Source organism: Ambystoma mexicanum, chromosome 14 (genome assembly GCF_040938575.1).
Source record: "Ambystoma mexicanum isolate Mex_15411 chromosome 14, UKY_AmexF1_1, whole genome shotgun sequence".
Taxonomy (NCBI): Eukaryota; Metazoa; Chordata; class Amphibia; order Caudata; family Ambystomatidae; genus Ambystoma; species Ambystoma mexicanum.
The window spans coordinates 123032206-123050001 of NC_090940.1; positions in this window are offsets into that span (position 1 = coordinate 123032206).

The window sequence follows — 17796 nt, forward strand, 5'->3', positions numbered from 1 at the left end:
CACTCGCAGTGAGATCCACTTGCCCAGACCCCTAGCGAGGGTATGGCAGAGAGCGCTCACCTCGTTAGCCTGAAAGTGGGTGTCTTCCCCCTGGGAGACAGGATGAATACCCTTGATTTATCACATACCCTTCCCCCTGCAGTGTTGGCTTCCCCATCTCCGTTTTGAGCAGATGGCTTTTTGGTTAGTCCTGATGGAGTTGTTTTCTTCCCAGGAGTGGGGACTATGTTTTTGGGGATTACTTTTCATTAGAGACAGTCTTTTGCCAATTCCAGATGGGAGTGTCTTGGTGGGTGATCTAGGTATCCCAGGATAACATAGGACAGTAACTTCCCAATGTCTTTTTGCCCAAAAAGGATTTTAGTGTTTTGAACATTTTGTGAAGTCTGTATCAAGGATTACATTCTCAGGGAGACCTAGTAAAATTACAGTTCTTATATTTACAGGCTAATTCCTGACTCTTAGTAGCACAGGGACTTTGGGATAGCTTTCTACATCCACATGAGCAAAGGTAATCCTGACAGTGTGGTTGTCCTGGGGATATTCAGGGTGTATCAGATTAGTTCTTACGCTGTTTGTTTACTGCCTGAGTCGATAAGAGCTTTAGCCCTTAGCCCATTGTCTTGCATCATCTCATGTGTTTGAAAGGGTTAAAAGGTATAATAGTACATTTCAGCTTTATCAAGATCATCTTCTAACTCCCCTTCTTCCTGGTCCCACTGTCCTCACAGTTATTTTTAGGGTAGAACCGTGTGAGATGTCAATTTTCTCAACAAGAGAAACTAAGAGGGGGGAGTCAGAAAGGGTGGTTTCACACATCCCATCTCTTCTCTACAGCTTGTCGGATTTTTATCATGGGCATGGAGGGGGCTCTTTTAGGGACGTCCTCCTTGTTCTGTACTTCTCGAGAAGCTATCTTCTCAATTTCATGTGCTTTTTCAAAGATAGGAAACTGGAGGACGTTCCTACATCCTTTATTTGATCCACTGCTTTTCCAATGTGTTTCAAATATCTGTATGCCTCCGAATGGGCTTGGGCCACCTGTACAGCAGTTTCTAGTGAGGGTTTGTTTGTTTGTTTTATTATTTATAATGCGCGCCAGACCCTTGGGTATCAGGGCGCAAACGTTAGAAGACAGTGCAAAGCTTAGTTACAGTGAGTCAAAGGCCCTCATTACGACCCTGGCGCTAAGGGGTCTGCGCCAGCGTTAGCTGCGCCGACCCCTTACCGCCAACTACGAGTTCCCGGAGCGCCATGGTCATTTTTCCGCCCGCTTTTTGCGGGCGGAAAAATCCATGGCGCTCTGGGACCTTGGTGTTAATTACGCCACCGTAATTTACGGTGGCGTAATTAACTCCTTCCCCACTCCCATTATACCCTATGGGGCCGAAATGGGAATGGGGAAGGGTAAATGGGTCAATGGGGACTTACCGCCCCGCCGACCTCGGAATGGGGCGGTAAGTCCGCCATCCGCCATGGCGTAAAGGGACTTTGCGCCATGGCGGAAAAGTCCGCCGATGGCGGAAAAAATCCGCCAGGGTCGTAATGAGGGCCAAAGTGTGAAACAGGAATTACAGAGCGGGATAAACTGCTATTTATAGAAATTACAGGCATTATGTACAATGTGATTGTTATCCCGATTGGTAACATAAGTCATGAAGTAAAATACATTTCTTACAGTGGCAGAATTTGCCGATATTTACAATATGGTGAATATTATATACAATGAACACCAGGTGGAGGTTTTGCCGATTTGGGAAGAGCCTTGTTGGTTGCAATTCAGTAGACATCATATGAGTTAATGGTCATTGGCTTTCAGCCACAGGATGGTGTTGGTTCTAAAGTTAAGATAGGCCTGGTCTATTCTCAGTCTAGGAGGCAGGGAGTTCCATAGTTTAGCCGCTTTGACGGGGAAACTATTACCTCCAATCAGGGATAGTTTGGTGGGTCTAGTGGAAGTCTGTTTATTGAATCTCTCAGAGGGGCAGATAGGGGCGGCATTATTCAGAGATTGTAGGTAAGTGACAGAGTTTTTATCTGGATTTTATCACTGGTTCGGAGCCAGTTATTCTAGCGTCTGATGTCAGAGATGTGGTTTCTTTTGGAAATGCCTAGTGCCACTCTGAGGGCATTATTTTGTAAGGTTTGGATTTTTTTTGTGATGGTTTTGTTGGAGCCTATGTACAGGGCGTTGCAATAATCCAATTGGTATAGGATAAGTGCTCTGGCCAGGATGGTACAACTGTTGGTGGAGAGGAATAGCTTGCCTGTTCTTATGAGCTTACACGTATAGGCCGTGGAGGATGCTAGCGTGTTGACCTGTTTAGAGAATGAGAGCGTAGAATTGAGATAAAAACCTAATGTTTTTACTTCCTGTGCTACCTTAATGCAATTGCCGTCGATTATGAAGAGGAATAGTCAGGTCCCAGTTTCTTTAGGTTTGTGCAGGTACCCAGGATGATGAGTTCTGTTTTATCATCATTCAGACATAGACAATGCGTGGCCATCTATGCCTGGATGATGATGTACACTCTATTCACCAAGGCCAAATCCTTGTCATAAACCCCAGAAAGTGGGAGGAGGATCTCGGTATCATCTGCATAGCTGGTGTAGGTGAAACCAAGATGGTCCAGATCATCGAAAAGGGGCTTGGTAAATATGTTATACAGTGTAGGAGAGACGCAGGTTACCTGTGGAACACCGCAAGTGATGGGTATGGGGTCTGCCATTGCAGAGGGCGAGAAGAACTTCATGGTTCTGCCACTTAAGAAAGATCTGATCCAGGTTATAGCGTCCTTGGAAAAGTGTGCTGCTGTGTCGAGATGGTTACATAATATTGTATGATCCACCAGGTCAAACGCAGCAGAGAGGTCCAGGAGGAGGAGCAAGGCTGATTTGCCGCTGCCTCTAAGCTCATCGACTTGGGTCTTGAGATCAAAAAGGGCAGTTTCTGTTCCGTGTTGTGGACAGAAGCCAGATTTTCTAGCTCCTAGTAGGTGTGGAGATTCCAAATATGTTTGTATTTGCGTGTAGGCCACCTTTATCTAATATTTTTAGAAGAAAAGGGACTTTTGTGATTGGTATGTAGTTGGTGGGAGTTAAGGGATCTAATGTTGGTTTTTTTAAGAGTGGAAGTGCCCATGATTGTTTGAGGTTAGTAGGAACAGTGCCAATGGTAAAGGAAGCGTTGATAAGCTTGGATATGAAGGGTGATAGGTCTCGAGCTGCATCTAATAAGGTGTGCAGGGCAGAGATCACCCTGAAAATTGGATGGTTTAAGAGACAGGATAGTTCTTTCCACTTCTAGGATGGATACTTTAGTGAAGTTGAACCGGGTAGGATGGGCTTTGGCTGTGTTCCTAGGTATTTTGGGAGAAGGTAGGTTCCTTAAAGAGTCTTTTTTTAAGGATATTTAATTTTGTGAGGTAGATACTTTATTAGCAAGTGCATGTTGGATGTCGAAACACCATTTTTTATCTTTGTTACAGGTGTTTGGAATAGTGATGGGGGTCTCTGATTCTTTGAGAATAGTCAATAATTCTTTCATATTGGAGTTAGCTTGGGAGATCCGTGTCGTAGGATGCCCACTTAGCTAGGCACATTTCTTTTTTTTAGAGGGATGAGAGTTTAGTGAGCTTTCATTTATTGGCTTCCGAGGGTAGTGATTTCCAGGCAGCCTCGCAATTTCTTTTTTGCTGCCTGAGGTTTTTTAGGAAGGGTGTGAACCATTTGTTCAGATGGTTTTTTGGCTTACTTGGTCTGAGTTTGAGGGGGGCGTTTGGTCCAGGGAAGAGGCCATAATTTTGTTGTACTCCTCTACGAGACTCTCTGGGTCGGTGCTGTCGGGCAGTGCATTAAGGGTGGGGAGTAAGGCAGGGATGTGCCTATCCGCTGTGATACTCTTTTTATTTCTAGTAAGTGTGGGTGGAGCCATAAGGGCAGGTGTGGGCAAAGGTCTAGTGGTGGAGAGACTAAATGAGAGTAGGTAGTGGTCAGTCCAGGTTAGCGGTGAGATGGAGAGGATGTTGGCATGGCAATTGTTGTCTGCCACCCAATCTAGTATTCTACCTTTGTTGTGGGTGGGGGTAATACTTCTTTGGGTGAAGCCTAATTCTGTTAATGTGTTTGCTGTTGTCAGGGCAGGCAGATCTGAAGGGTCATTGAAACCCAGATTAAGGTCACCCAGTAATAATGCTTGGGTTGAGTTTTTGAGATTGTTAGCTAGGATTGTGTTAATGTCATCCTCAAATGTTCCAATTGGGCCCGGGGCGGGGGGGGGGGATAAATTAGGTGTATGTTGAGGGTTTGGGAGTTAATCAACGGTACTTTGACTGATAGTGCTTCACAAGATTGGATATTGTAAGGGGGGGCTAATCTCATAGCGAGGCTGCATTTGTGGATAATGGCAATGCCTCTTCCTCTAGTTCCTTGTCTATCTTGTATCACAATGGTATAGTCAACTGGGACTGCTAGCATGAGCATAGGGCCTGCTGCGGGGTGTAACCATATCTCGGTGATGGCGAGGAAGTCTAGGTTACCCCTCAGAATGAGGTCGGCAATCTCGGTGGCATGAGCAACTAGGGATCTGGAATTTATTAGAGTTCCTTTGATAGTCAGGCTAGTGGGGGCTACAGTTGCTGGGTGAGAGACTAATTGGTATTTAGTATCAAGTGCTGGGCTGTGCAACTTTTTGTCTTAGGAAGGCGGTTGTTTACTAACTCAGTACTTGCTGGCACTGGGCCCTGCCGAATTTTAGGTATCCTTTTTCCTATAGAGATGGGTAGCGAACTTCTGGGTGGCTCGTATATTTTGGCTAGTCTAGCTCTGAGGCGATTGTTCCGAGAATCCGTTGAGCAGGGGATGCGCAGGATTTGGTGTATAGAGTCACCCATAGCTATGGGGTGTCGCTGAGGATGAATTCCCAAGGACCTGAGTGTGATGTCTAGCAAGGCAGAGTGTGAGACTAAGTGTAAGTAATGAAAAGCCGGTAATATAGCTAGTGGCTTTAGTAAGCATGCTGATACTTGGTAAGTAAGTCTCTTTGAGAAGATAAGTTCATATAAGGCAGTGGTGACCAGATAAGTGTGCAGGGTACAAGTGTGACTAGGCATGGGTGCTGGCTAGTGTACACATTTGAAAATACAAAGGTGATAGGCCTGGAAAGTAATTTGTGCTAGATTCAACATTTGCACAATAGTCTAGAGGAGGCTATATGCGACAGAGGCACAGATTCAACATTTACAATAGTATGAAATGAAATAGATACGCCAGGCAACCTGAAGTAGTAAGTAAAAAGCGGTCTGAGTAGTCTAGAATAGACTAGTTACGACATGTGTTGATAAATAGGATATTGACCTGGTAAGTTAGGAGATAAGACGCATTTAGAAGATAGCTTTGCTTTTGATGTATAGTGCTGAAGGCGCTTTAGTGTACAAATAAGCAGAGGGGTGCCCATTTGGTATATAATGCAGGCTATAGGCTACACATTTGATGTATAGTGTTGAAGGCACTACAATGTACAGATAGGCAATGGGCCAGAGAGTGCTTATGCACGCAGAGAGGCTAATTTGGAGTTGACCAGTGGGGTATTGAGCAGCAACAAAATAGGCTGATTCAAGTTAACACGAGGCTAAGGACAAGGGTTGAGGCTGCTGTAATATACCTCATTGTAGGCAGGAGGTAGGGCATTTTTACATTGTTATAAAGCCAGTGTTTCGAAGATGTACAGTAGGGTTTTCCTTCCTAGCCACTGTGAAAGAACAATTTGTACCGTGCCTGCTAGGTTAAAGGGGCTTTCATTCGGTAGAATTTGGATGTCCTGAAATGTTATGCACTACAAAATGTCTGTCTGACCCACTCGTTCTAATAAAGCCTTCATTATGTCGGGAAAACGGCTGGTCCCTTGGGGGTTTATATTTTTATATTATGCTTGTAAGTCTCCAATTAACAAAGTGCCCAAATAACATACTTTTAAGTCATCATGCAGTTAAAATGGGAGGCAGTTCTTTCAAAGTTAATAAAGAACGCCCCTTAATCATTTCCAACCTGATACGGTTGAAGGACCCCATGGGGCACTATATGTTGGGTGTGAACTGTTCTTATTTTGCAGGCCTTCTTTAAGGTGTTGATCTACTCAAATCTGGTGATCTATGATCCGCTCGAGGATGGATTAGAGTGTAGCCATCTCAACATCTGGAGGGGTCGAGGATAAAGAAACTTCAGAATAGATGTTTCCTAGTTCTTCGTCCAAATCTTCTAGAAGTTAGTGGCAAGCTGTGCCCCCCGGGAATCCCTTGAACCTGCAGTCCTAGGTCTCCTGTGGTTCAGGATCCTCTAGTTCCAGCACGCCGACTGGTCACTATGCAATATTGCAAGGAAAATCACCCCCGGTCCCTAGTCTGCGAATAAAACACAGACAGAAACAGGGAGTCCTCTTCCAACACCACAGCGTAGAGGGGACATTCACTGGGTTATTGTGTTGTTGGAACAGTGAAATCACTGGCATGGATGCCCAGGAGGACTAGTGAAAACAGAGCTGTAAGTCAGCAAAAGGTAGGAAGGGAAAAAGGAGGACCAATAGTAAGCAGATGGTCCCAGAAGAGAGAAGAATGAAACAAGACACAGGATCCAAGGCAAGGTACAGCAAACAGAACAAGGATACAACAACGTCTACTTCACACAGAGCAAGGAAGAAATTGTGATGGGCGGTGTATGGTGTCAAACTGCCATAAATAGGCCTACATCAAGCTGAGGTTCTATGGCCTTGTCAGGAAACCATGGCAACCACTGAATGCTGTGTAAACTGCACATGCACGGAAAATGGCTGCCGGTCTCCCGCGCATGCACACACACTGCAAAATGGTGGCTCCCACGAAAGGGGATCAAGGCCAGGGTCTGCGTCATGATGGGCCCAGGAGGAGCCAGTCTCGGAAGCGACAGCATGCTCTCCATGGCAGGTAAGCACGACGCTGCAGAGCGAACAGTGTTGTGACAATTGGGAATCAACTGCAGTACTGCAGTGGTCTTTAAGGTTTCTGAACTTCTGGGTTTACCTACCAAAGACGGTTTTATACCTAAACGTCCTATGGGTGGGAGATTATCAGTGTGTGTTGTCATTAATATCTTTATTAGCCGGGTGTATCTCTATATCGGTACCTTAGCATCCCACTCTGACACCATATGTGGCGGGTCGGAAGAAGGATTCAGACACACTTAAGGACATTATAAACTATGTTCAATTAAATTATAGGAAAAGGCCTAGCTTTCCCTATTGCTAAGAGATCGCCCTGTCTATCTAAAGAAACTCAAGGTGCACATCTGTTGTCAGGAAGTCCCAAAGTAAAAATGTACTTGGTCCAAACCTAACACTAACTGACCCTAACACTAGTTCAACCAACTTAAACTCAGCCAAGAGAAAGTCTTTCTTCTCCTCGACTTCTACGAGATTCTGATAGTCTCTCTCTAAGGAAATGTCTAGCTCTTATACTCTAGGTTCTTTATGTCTTTATGCAATCTTCTTTGGTAAACTCTGTATAACTCCTCCATGAGCAACAGGGTTACCACCGCATTTAAGGGTCCGTCCAATCATGAGTATAGCGTGTTTACCCCTAGCTCAGAGATGGGGGTAAACACACAGGAAAAATGCTGATTTATGGCGCAATTACCACATGACGTCCTGCTCCGCTGATGCCAAAAGCCAGAGAAGGGCTATAGACCACATGGAACAGCAGACCACATGGACCGAGCAAAGACAAGGACCCAGATCCTCATGGGCCAGAGAGACCGCCTCCACTGCAGAGCAGCACCACTGTAAAAACGGTATGCTGCAGCATCCGAGGAGCAGCTGGAGGGTGGTGTGTTTGCCACTGAGCCCATGCTGGGCTGAGATTGTGAATACCCCACAGGAGGGTTAGAGAAGCAATAGACCACACTGAGATGGCCTGAACCATAGCCCACCCCGGGCTGACAACCTGAATACCCTAAGAGGGGTGACAGAAGCAACAGACCAGCCAGGCTAAACACGCCTAAAGCCCACATAGGGTTGAGAAGTCAAATACCCCACAAGAGGTTAAAGAAGCCATAGATCATACTGGAACGCACCGGGATGAGCAGGCTCATATCCCACACAGGGCTAATTACCCAAATACACCATGAAGGGGTGATATTAGCAACGTACCAAGTCAGGCTAAAGAAGCGTGAATCCGACGCAGGGCTGAGAAGCTGAATACCCGCAAGGGGTTGAGAGATGCACAGGCGTAGACCACATAGGGCTACTGACAAAAATACCCCAGGAGGGTGGGAGAAAAGTAACTAAACAAACAGGGCAGAGCAGGTCCGCAACCCACTCCTGATTGAGAGCACAAATACCCCAGGAGGGGGAGAGAAAATAGATATCCATCAGAGGGCTGCGCAGACCCATAGCCCCCTGGGGCTGAGAAAACTGCTACCCCATAAGGGGGGGAGAGAAAGGAGAAATCAAAATGAGTGGAACAGACTTGGAGTCTACACGAGGCTAAGACTGCAAACTAACCAGGAGGAATATGTGAACTTTATTGTTGTTGTGAATACCAGCCTATCCAGATCAAGAGAACTCATCCCAGGCCAAGTGATAAACCTGACACTATGGGGGTCATTACGAGTTAGGAGGTAACGGCTACCCCCTTACCGGGTACCGGGTCTGGGTTCCTTGAATGAGGAATTACCGGGCCATTGCGACCTTGGAGGGCCCGGTATTTCCTCATTCAAGGAACCCGGACCCAGTACATCCCCCTTCCCATTTGAGCCCCCATACGGCTCAATGGGAATGGTGAGGGTGCTAACAATGGGCCCGTTAATAACTGGCCTTAGCGGATCCTGCGAGCAGAACTCGTAATGAGGCGGTAAGGGGTTGACGGCTCTGGCACATTTACTAGCACCGTTAACCCCTTACCGCCTAACTCGTAATGACCCCCTATATTTACTACATGATGTGACCATTATTAGAACCAAAAGAACAACTGAGAGACATGTTTGTGTTGTGGGGAGCATTCTACGAAGCCAAGCACTGGAAGAGACTGTGGGAACTCTTTGGTGGGATCAGGAAACCAGCCAACAGAAAGGGAGAGTAACCAAATGCAAAGTTGAAGCTTAGACGACTTCCTTCCTTCCTTCCTTCCTTCCTTCCTTCCTTCCTTCCTTCCTTCCTTCCTTCCTTCCTTCCTTCCTTCCTTCCTTCCTTCCTTCCTTCCTTCCTTCCTTCCTTCCTTCCTTCCTTCCTTCCTTCCTTCCTTCCTTCCTTCCTTCCTTCCTTCCTTCCTTCCTTCCTTCCTTCCTTCCTTCCCGACATCCTGAGACTAGAATAGGTGTTCTTAACTTTTGAATGAACATCTGAACAACACATGTCCTCTTGTCTGTTTCCTATGTCTGATTTACCACAAATGTTTACAGGAACAAAAAACACCCAAAATGTGGGTGACTCAGCCAATCACTGAACATGTTCAGCCAGTACTAGTGACATCCCTGCTGCTCATCGATCATGTGGTAACTGCTCACAAACTGTGCTCTGCCTGTTCTTGTACTCTATAAAAAGAAAATCAATATTTGATTGACAGATCAATGAGTGCCACTAATTCCGCTTCATTGTTCACCAGATGGGTCTGTGCTATCACAAACAGAGCAGCAGTGCAGCAAAATTGCCTGCGTAACAAGTGCAATTAGCACAAGGGCAAGAATTGTACTAGTGCAAAAAACATGGGGCTTCGTTACGAGCATGATGGTGCGGGTAAAAACAGCGGTATGGCAGCTGTAATTGCTTTACCGCTGCATTACCGCACTGTCATACTTCAGGTTTGGTGGTAAGGTGACGGATTTACCTCCAGCAAAAAGCTGGAGGTAAATCCTCCTCCACATTACCTCCAGAAAACCAGCAAAATCAGTGCAATTAGAGCCGGAGAATTACAGCTGGTGGTAATTTCACTGAAATCTCTGTATGGACCCCGAAAATGGGGATTAACGCTGCCCTACCACCACTTGTAATCACGCAGTAAATCCACAGGACCAAGTGGCGGTAACGGTAATCAAGTTTGCCAGTAATTCTGCAAACCCGTAGGGCCAGATTCATGGAATATTTGCCCGGTTCAAAGTGACTTTGCACAGGGGCATAATTTCACCAAAACACCAGGGGTAGTGGAAGTGACATCACATGACCCTTGACCTCTGATGACATCACAGGAAGTAATGTCATTTGACCCACCCGAAGTGATATCGTGGGAAGCGATGGAACACAACCTTTCACCTCTTGACAAAACAAGAAGTGGCATCACATAGCATTGTTCCTAAGTACACCATGAAAAACATGGTTACGATATCACTATAATATAATGTACATTTCATAAAAGAATGGATCGCCATATGTATCGTTAAGAACAGTGTGTATAGGCCCATATTACCAAATTACTGTGAATGCAAGTAGACGTTCATGGCCAAATGTGTTAATATATAGTACTTATGCGTAAGCTCTTTATATAGAAAAAATATACAACAATATCACCCAACCTCTGTTGGTACTTATTTATCAACCTCAGAAGGATGAAAAGCTGAGTTGAGGTGTTTAAGAACAGACTAAACCAGTGACTCACCCCCTGAAGTGTGCATTAAATAATCCCGTAAAGAGTCTAGCAATTATTGTATAGAATTCCAGAAAGACACATTATTTGGTATTCCTATTCTTTCTTAGTTAGGGTCAGTGATGAAAGTGTAAGACTTGTGGCACCCCTGTTCTTTTTTTTTTTTTTAAGATGTCTGAACAAGAAAGACAGCCACTCCAGAAGTAAAGAGTTGCATGGTGCTGGCCACAGCCCATGAGCTTGCATTGCATTGCATTTTTTTAGGGGTAGCAGGGAGGCCACAGGGGTAGCAAGGGAGACCACAGGGGTAGCAAGGAAGACCTCAGAGGTTGCAGTTGCGACCTCTGGCGACCCCTAAATGACCTCCCTGACTTTGCACTGCTGAAAAGTGACATTGCACTGACAACACAAACCCTGATTAATTGAAATGTGCAAAGTGTATTTTTGCAGTGCAAAATCCGAGCTAAGTCATTGCATAGTCATTTTTGCAGTTCAAAATGACTTTACCCGGACTTTGTATGGCAAAAATACACTTTGCACAGTTACATGGATCAGGGTTTGTGTTGACTTTGCAAAGTCACTTTTCAACAGAGCAAATTCCCCTTGAACTGGGCAAATATTCCATGAATTGGGCCAATGTTGTTTTAATGCATTTTAGCAGAAGGTTAAACTATGAGGACTAGCAATAACATTGCCCTGGTGCAAAAAAAACCATTGACAAAGGCACAGAACAAACTATTGTGGCAGTATCACACAAGTGAAAAGGCAATCAGCACTATCAATGTTTTGCACGCAGGCACATTGTGCCCTGCTGTTAATTGCATTTTAACCCGTGCAATACTGCCACAATAGTTTACTCTGTGCCATTTTATATTAACAAGAACAACCCTTGTGAGTTACACAGTGGCACCTTCCTCTTTCATAGCTACCTCGTTATTACCAGTTCCAAGTGCAGGTGCTAGTTCTGAACACAGGCGCATGCGTAAACAGTGCAGCAAGAACAATGCTTACCATCGCTCCAGCTACTTAATGGGGGACGCGAATAGAAAGAACCCGCGAGATAAAAGCAGAGACAAGAAAGAACTAGGCCATCAATTAATGCAGCACTTTCCACACAGAAAAGCTGAACAGGACAATGCACCTGTGGGATGCATGAAAGACAGAGGTGAGGACAAAGGCGCCATAATAATCAGTGTCAGAGTCCTTCTGGGAAGGGGCGCCTGGACGAACCTCATCTGGCAACCGAGAATGGCACAGATGAGAGTGGTTTAAAGGGTTTTGATCTGATGTGAATGGGAGACAGATGGAAACAGTGATGGGCATGGAAGAGGGCACACAACCACAAGGAGGTGCCCACCGGTAGGTTTTCAGACTATCATTTCCACTGTGTGTGTGACCTTGCAGAGTGTGCCCTGTGTGGAGTACAATGTATCTCATTTGGACAGGCAGGCTGGCTTTGATGGGAAACTCTGTGGATTAGCTTTATGAATGATGGGCAGCCCCATGGCCTTGCATTGGCAGATGAGAAGCAGAGACAGATACAATGACCAGCTGTCGTATGGCAACATTAGGACAGCAAGATAGGACAGCACTGACAAATGGTTACACGTGTGCATATTGCAGGATTACACATGTGAGTTGTATACATATGTTACAAGGTTATAGTTTGGGGACTTTCGAATTATAAATAGTTGAAAGGGCAGGAAGAGGGTGAGTGGGTGAATAGGATGATTGCACTGGGCAGATCTGAGCTTTCTGCAGGGAACGGGAGTGCCTTTTCAGGGCAGACTTGAAGCAAGATATAGTGTGGATGGACTTGAAGTTTTAGGGTAGGGAGTTCCAGTGGTGGGGAGAGAGTAGAAAGAAGGAACAAAAGCAAGACATTGTACAGTGAGGACAGTGAAGAGAGGCACAACGGTATGAGATGGAAGAGTGTGAGAGGGGTGGGTAACAAGAGATTGAGCTAACCCACAAATAGGTCTGTTGACAAGAAGAAGAAATTAAGGCTGGAGCGATTGTGCATAAAGAGATTTGCGCACAGAGGAAGTGTGCAAAGTTGGCTAAAGACTGAGGAAGGTTGAAGAGGGTGTGGATACCAAACTTCAGTACGTTGTCAAGTGCTGTAAAAGAATTGTAGCAGGTCAGAAGAAGAAGTTAGACACATTAAGGACATTATGAACTCTGTTTAATTAAATTATAGGGAAAGGCCTAACTTTCCCTATTGCTAAAGGGATCACATTGCTTATTTAAAGAAACTAAGGGTGCTCATCTGTTGTCAGTAAAAATGTCCTCTGTCCAAACCTAACTCTACCTGACTCTCCTACTGGTTTATGCAACCTAAGCTCAGTCAAAAGAAGGCCTTTCTTCTGTTGGACTTAATACTTCCGATAGTCTCTTTATGGAAATGTCTCTTGATTATACTCAAGTTTCTTTATACAATCTTCTTTGGTAAGCTCTGGATATCTCCTCCATGAGCTCTTTTAGCTCTTGTTAAAGAGTTTTGGGCTTGGTGCTCTGTTCAAGGTTATGCCACTTAGAGCTTGTGTTGAGGTAGTCTCTCACACTCTTGTCTTCACTGATGACCATCTCAAAGTCTCTCAATTTATCCTTGGCTACTTTGCATGCAACGTGATCCACTTTTAAATCCCCCCACTCCTGGGCTCTCTCTTTTACACTCTATCTTCTGTTATCTGGTTCTCCTGAAAGTCTTATATCATATTCCTCAGAAGCCATAGTTGGGCTTTTTTTTATGCACTCTTTGTCTCTTGGGCCATAAGTCCTTTTCACTTCTTCCCAGATTAGTTGTCTCAAATCCCTCTTTTTTCTTCTCACTGGGTCATTGGTTACTTGCTGTATGGGCCTTCCACAGTGGCAATGAAACTACTTTGTTCCTTGTATCTCATCTTCAAGACTGGGACGATTTGCACTCTTCTCGTACTCTTTTATTCCTCGTATCTCATCTTTATGTCTGGGATGAGTGGTACTCTTCATATACTCTTGCCACCCCAGATTCCCAGTTTTCCAGTTCTCCTCTGTACCTTCATCAACGTATGGGAAAGTTGCAGGGCTCAGCACGTGCTTGGGTATTCTCTGTTGTTGGTTCTCTCATTGTGGCGTCTCATTCTTGCCTTCCACTTGCGCTGCCTCCGTCTATCGACGGTACGACGTCCTTTCATCGCCTGCTTTTACATCCCCAGGCTTCTAAACGTACACATTACATTGAATGTGCTCATCAAATTTTTTAGGGGGGGTGGGAAAGTGCGAATAAGGGTTTGGGTGTGTGGGCAATAGTAAAAGATACGTGTGGGTGGGGGCCTTGCAGGGGACCCCCCCAAAAAAAAAAAAAACACAAGCACATTCGATGGGAAGTGCACGTTTAAAAGCCTGGCGGTGTAAAAGCAGGCGATAAAATGACATGGAACCCTATGGACGTGAGTGACAGGGAACTTCTCATTCTCCCAGCTGTGATGGACTCAGTGTTGTTCAGCGGGTATCTCATCCATCACAAAGTGTTCATGTTCATGCAAGCACCAGCTCCTTGATACTTCTCTCTTCTCGAGCAGCGGTTTCCTCGTTGCCGTTCTTGCCAGCCTTCCATCTTCTCACTGTGGCATTCCTCAATGATTTAAAAGTTGCGGGCTCCATGGCTTGGCTCTGCTCCTCCCCTCCAAGGCATGATCACGCAAAGGTACTCCTCCATGAACTTTTGTAGCTCTTGTAAAACCCTTCTGGGCTTGGTACTCCCTTTAAGGTTATGCTACTTAGAGCTTGTTTTGAGGTAGTCTCTCACACTCTTGTCTTCACTGATGACCCTCTCAAAGTCTCTCAATTCATCCGTGGCTACTTTGCATGGGACTTGTTCCCCTTTTAGATTCCTCCACTCCTGGGTTCTCTCTTTTATACTCTTTTTTAAGGAATCGATGATTGATAACCATCTGCAATTAAATGCATCAAAAACAGAAATCATACTGTTCGGCCCTAGGAACAAAATGCTGTCTGAGAGACAGAATCCCAACCATTGATCCTAGGGGAACAACTACAGTACTCCGAAATAAATTAAAATTGGGGCTGCTGGTGGCAGGAAAATCTGGGCAGTGAGACTCAGGTTTGGGTAAAAGTGAAATCAGATCACTAAGAAACGTGTTACCCTATATTCCGTTGGAGGACAGGGCATTTGTAGTGGTGGCAATGACTAACCCCCACCTGGACTACTGAAACAGACTGTTAGCAGGAATTCCGCAAAAACAAATGGCCAGACTTCATAGAGCTCAGAACGCGGCAGTCAGAGTAATAAGAAACCTCGGGAAACGGGACCATGTATCATCAACGCGAAGATCCCTCCACTGGTTGATGGTGGAGGATAGAATTAAATTCAAAATGGCCTGTCTAGTCTTTAAATGCCTGAAAGGGCTTGCACCCAATTACCTGACTGATAAAATTATGATATACCATCCAAGAAGGAATCTGCGTTCAGAAGACAAATTCCTGACCTGCTTCCCACGGACTGAATGTATCTCAAGAGGACATAGAAGCTTTGGAGTTTTCGGGCCTAAAGTCTGGAACCAGCTTCCATTAGAGATCAGAATGTGTGAATCTCTTGACCTCATTAGGAAGAGATTGAAAACCTTCTTATTCAAATAAAAAGGAAAATAAATCGAACATAACTAGAACTCCGGCTCCTTTTACTTTTGGATTCTTTCTTAGTGATCATCTACGCCCGAATACGGTTTACTCTGTCTGGTGCGTGTAATAAATCATTCAAAATCAAAATTAAAAGCAAAGCTTCTGTTATCTGGTACTCCTGATAATCTTATATCATATTCCTCAGATGCTGTACTTGGGTTTTGCCTTATCCACTCTTTGGGGGTCATTACGAGTGCGGCGATAAAGGGTTACTGGTGCCGGTAAGGATGCCGGTGCCGTTAATCCCTTACTTAAAGGACCAGGAAGCTAATAACGGGCCCGTTATCAACGGGCCCGTTATTAGCTCCCCCACATTCCCATTGAGCCCTATGGGGGCTCGAATGGGAATGGGGATGGGTATTTTGAATGGGGAATTACTGGGTCCTCCAAACTTGGAATGACCCGGTAAGTCCCCATTCAATGAACCCGGACACGAGTTTGGAGGCAGCCATGGCTACCGCCAAACTCGTAACGACCCCCCTTTTCCCTTCTTGCGAGGGTAATTATCCACTCTTTGGGGGTCATTATGAGGTTGTACGTAATGGAAAAAAGATGCCGGTAAAGGATTACCGGCGCCGCATACCGCTCCAGGCTATTCTGACTCAAGAACCCGGTATTAGCGGTGCCGCTTAATACCGTGGTCGTTAATAGCGGCATGGGTGCATGCACGCGGCCCTTTGGGCCTGCATTACTGGGATGCCGCTAACAGGAGGACATCACAAGTCAGGCAGACATGCACAATACCAGCATCATGAAGGCGCTAATAAGGGATACCAGCATGCCGGCAATACCGGCATCACAAACCACACCGTAAACAGCTATGTGCAGTGTTCCCAACTGCCACAGGTGCACACAATCAGCACAGGTGGAGGCAATGGAGCCCAAAAGGAGCACACCCACACAACACACCCCTTTCCACACCAAAATGATTCCACTAGTAGTATTAATACTGGGGCTGGAGGACATGTTTGCATTGCTACATCATCAACAACAACAACAGCAGGCACCACAGAGGAGACACAGAAGGAGAAGGAGGGTGAGACAGGCCCAGAAAACCCCACCAGTGCAGCCAGTGGTGCCACGCAGACAGCCCCAATCCCTCTCATCAGAAACAGTCCATTCAACCTAACCCCTGAGCAGATCCACACCCTGTACCGTCTGGACCGGGACACCATCACAGGCATTGTGGACACGATACACAATGACATTGTCAGCATTATTGAAATACGCACCGCCATCCCACCTCTACTGAAGGTAGTGTCGGTGCTCCACTTCCTGGCCACAGGCATGAGAAGAGGCCAAGATCATCATGGCATGTGTCATGCTGCAAAGAGAGGGGGTTGGACTCTGGCTGCCTCTTCCTCTGAGACACTAACAGGTGTCACGCTAGCATACATGAAAATAAGTCTGCGCTTTTATTTATAAAAAACACAAGTCTTACTAGCGCAGACTTATTTTCATGTATGCTAGCGTGACACCTGTTAGTGTCTCAGAGGAAGAGGCAGCCAGAGTCCAACCCCCTCTCTTTGCAGTATCAAATTGTCCTCCTGACTCAGGCCCCTCTATAAAATACAAAGAGGATCCCCCCTTCCCTTTTTTCTTATAAACATGTGTCATGCTGCACAACATGTGTATCCGACGGAACGTGCCCCTGCCCCCTGACATTGAACTGCAACCACCAGGTGATGATGAAGGGGATGAAGAAGATGTGGGTGCACATCATCACGGTGCCGATGCACAGGAGGGACGTGCTGTGTGTCAGTCTGTGATTGGCCAATATTTCTAACACACATCGGTGCAGTGGGGCACATGCATGGCATATCACAACCCTTATTTTCTCGTATGCTGAACCAAGTGCTGGATGCCCTCCTGAAGCACACAAGGGACTACATATCCCTACCATGGACTCCCCAGGAGATATTTGACACAAGAGTTGGCTTCCATGCACTGGCAGGCATGCCAAATTGTATTGGTGCACTTGACTGCACCCATGTGGAATTGATGGTTCCGCATGCAGCCGAGCTGGCGTACTACAATTGTAAGCTATATCACTCAATCAATGTACAGATGGTATGTGACTCCAGCAAAATCATCACACATTGTTGTGCCCGATTTCCCAGATCAACTCATGACTCAATGGTCCTGTGCAACTCCACGCTACCACGCTACATGGAGCGACATGCAGGACGACGTGAATGGCTGCTTGGTAAGTTGCATGACTGGCACATGGCAGTGAAATGGGATAGATGCACACACCACTATGGTGTGATTGTTGTGGTGACAGCACGATGTGCACATCCCAAAACACTGTGCCCCAAAGCATCCCAAACTGAACATGACAACCAATTTCCATAGCAATGAAGTAAGCTGCACAGCCATCACAACATGCCAAACTAAAAACCACCCCACATCCTACAACACGTGCACCACCCATCATCGGACCTCACCCTCGGTAACACAATCCAGCAACATGCTGTGAGTATTCACTATGTAAATGTCTGCAGCAAAT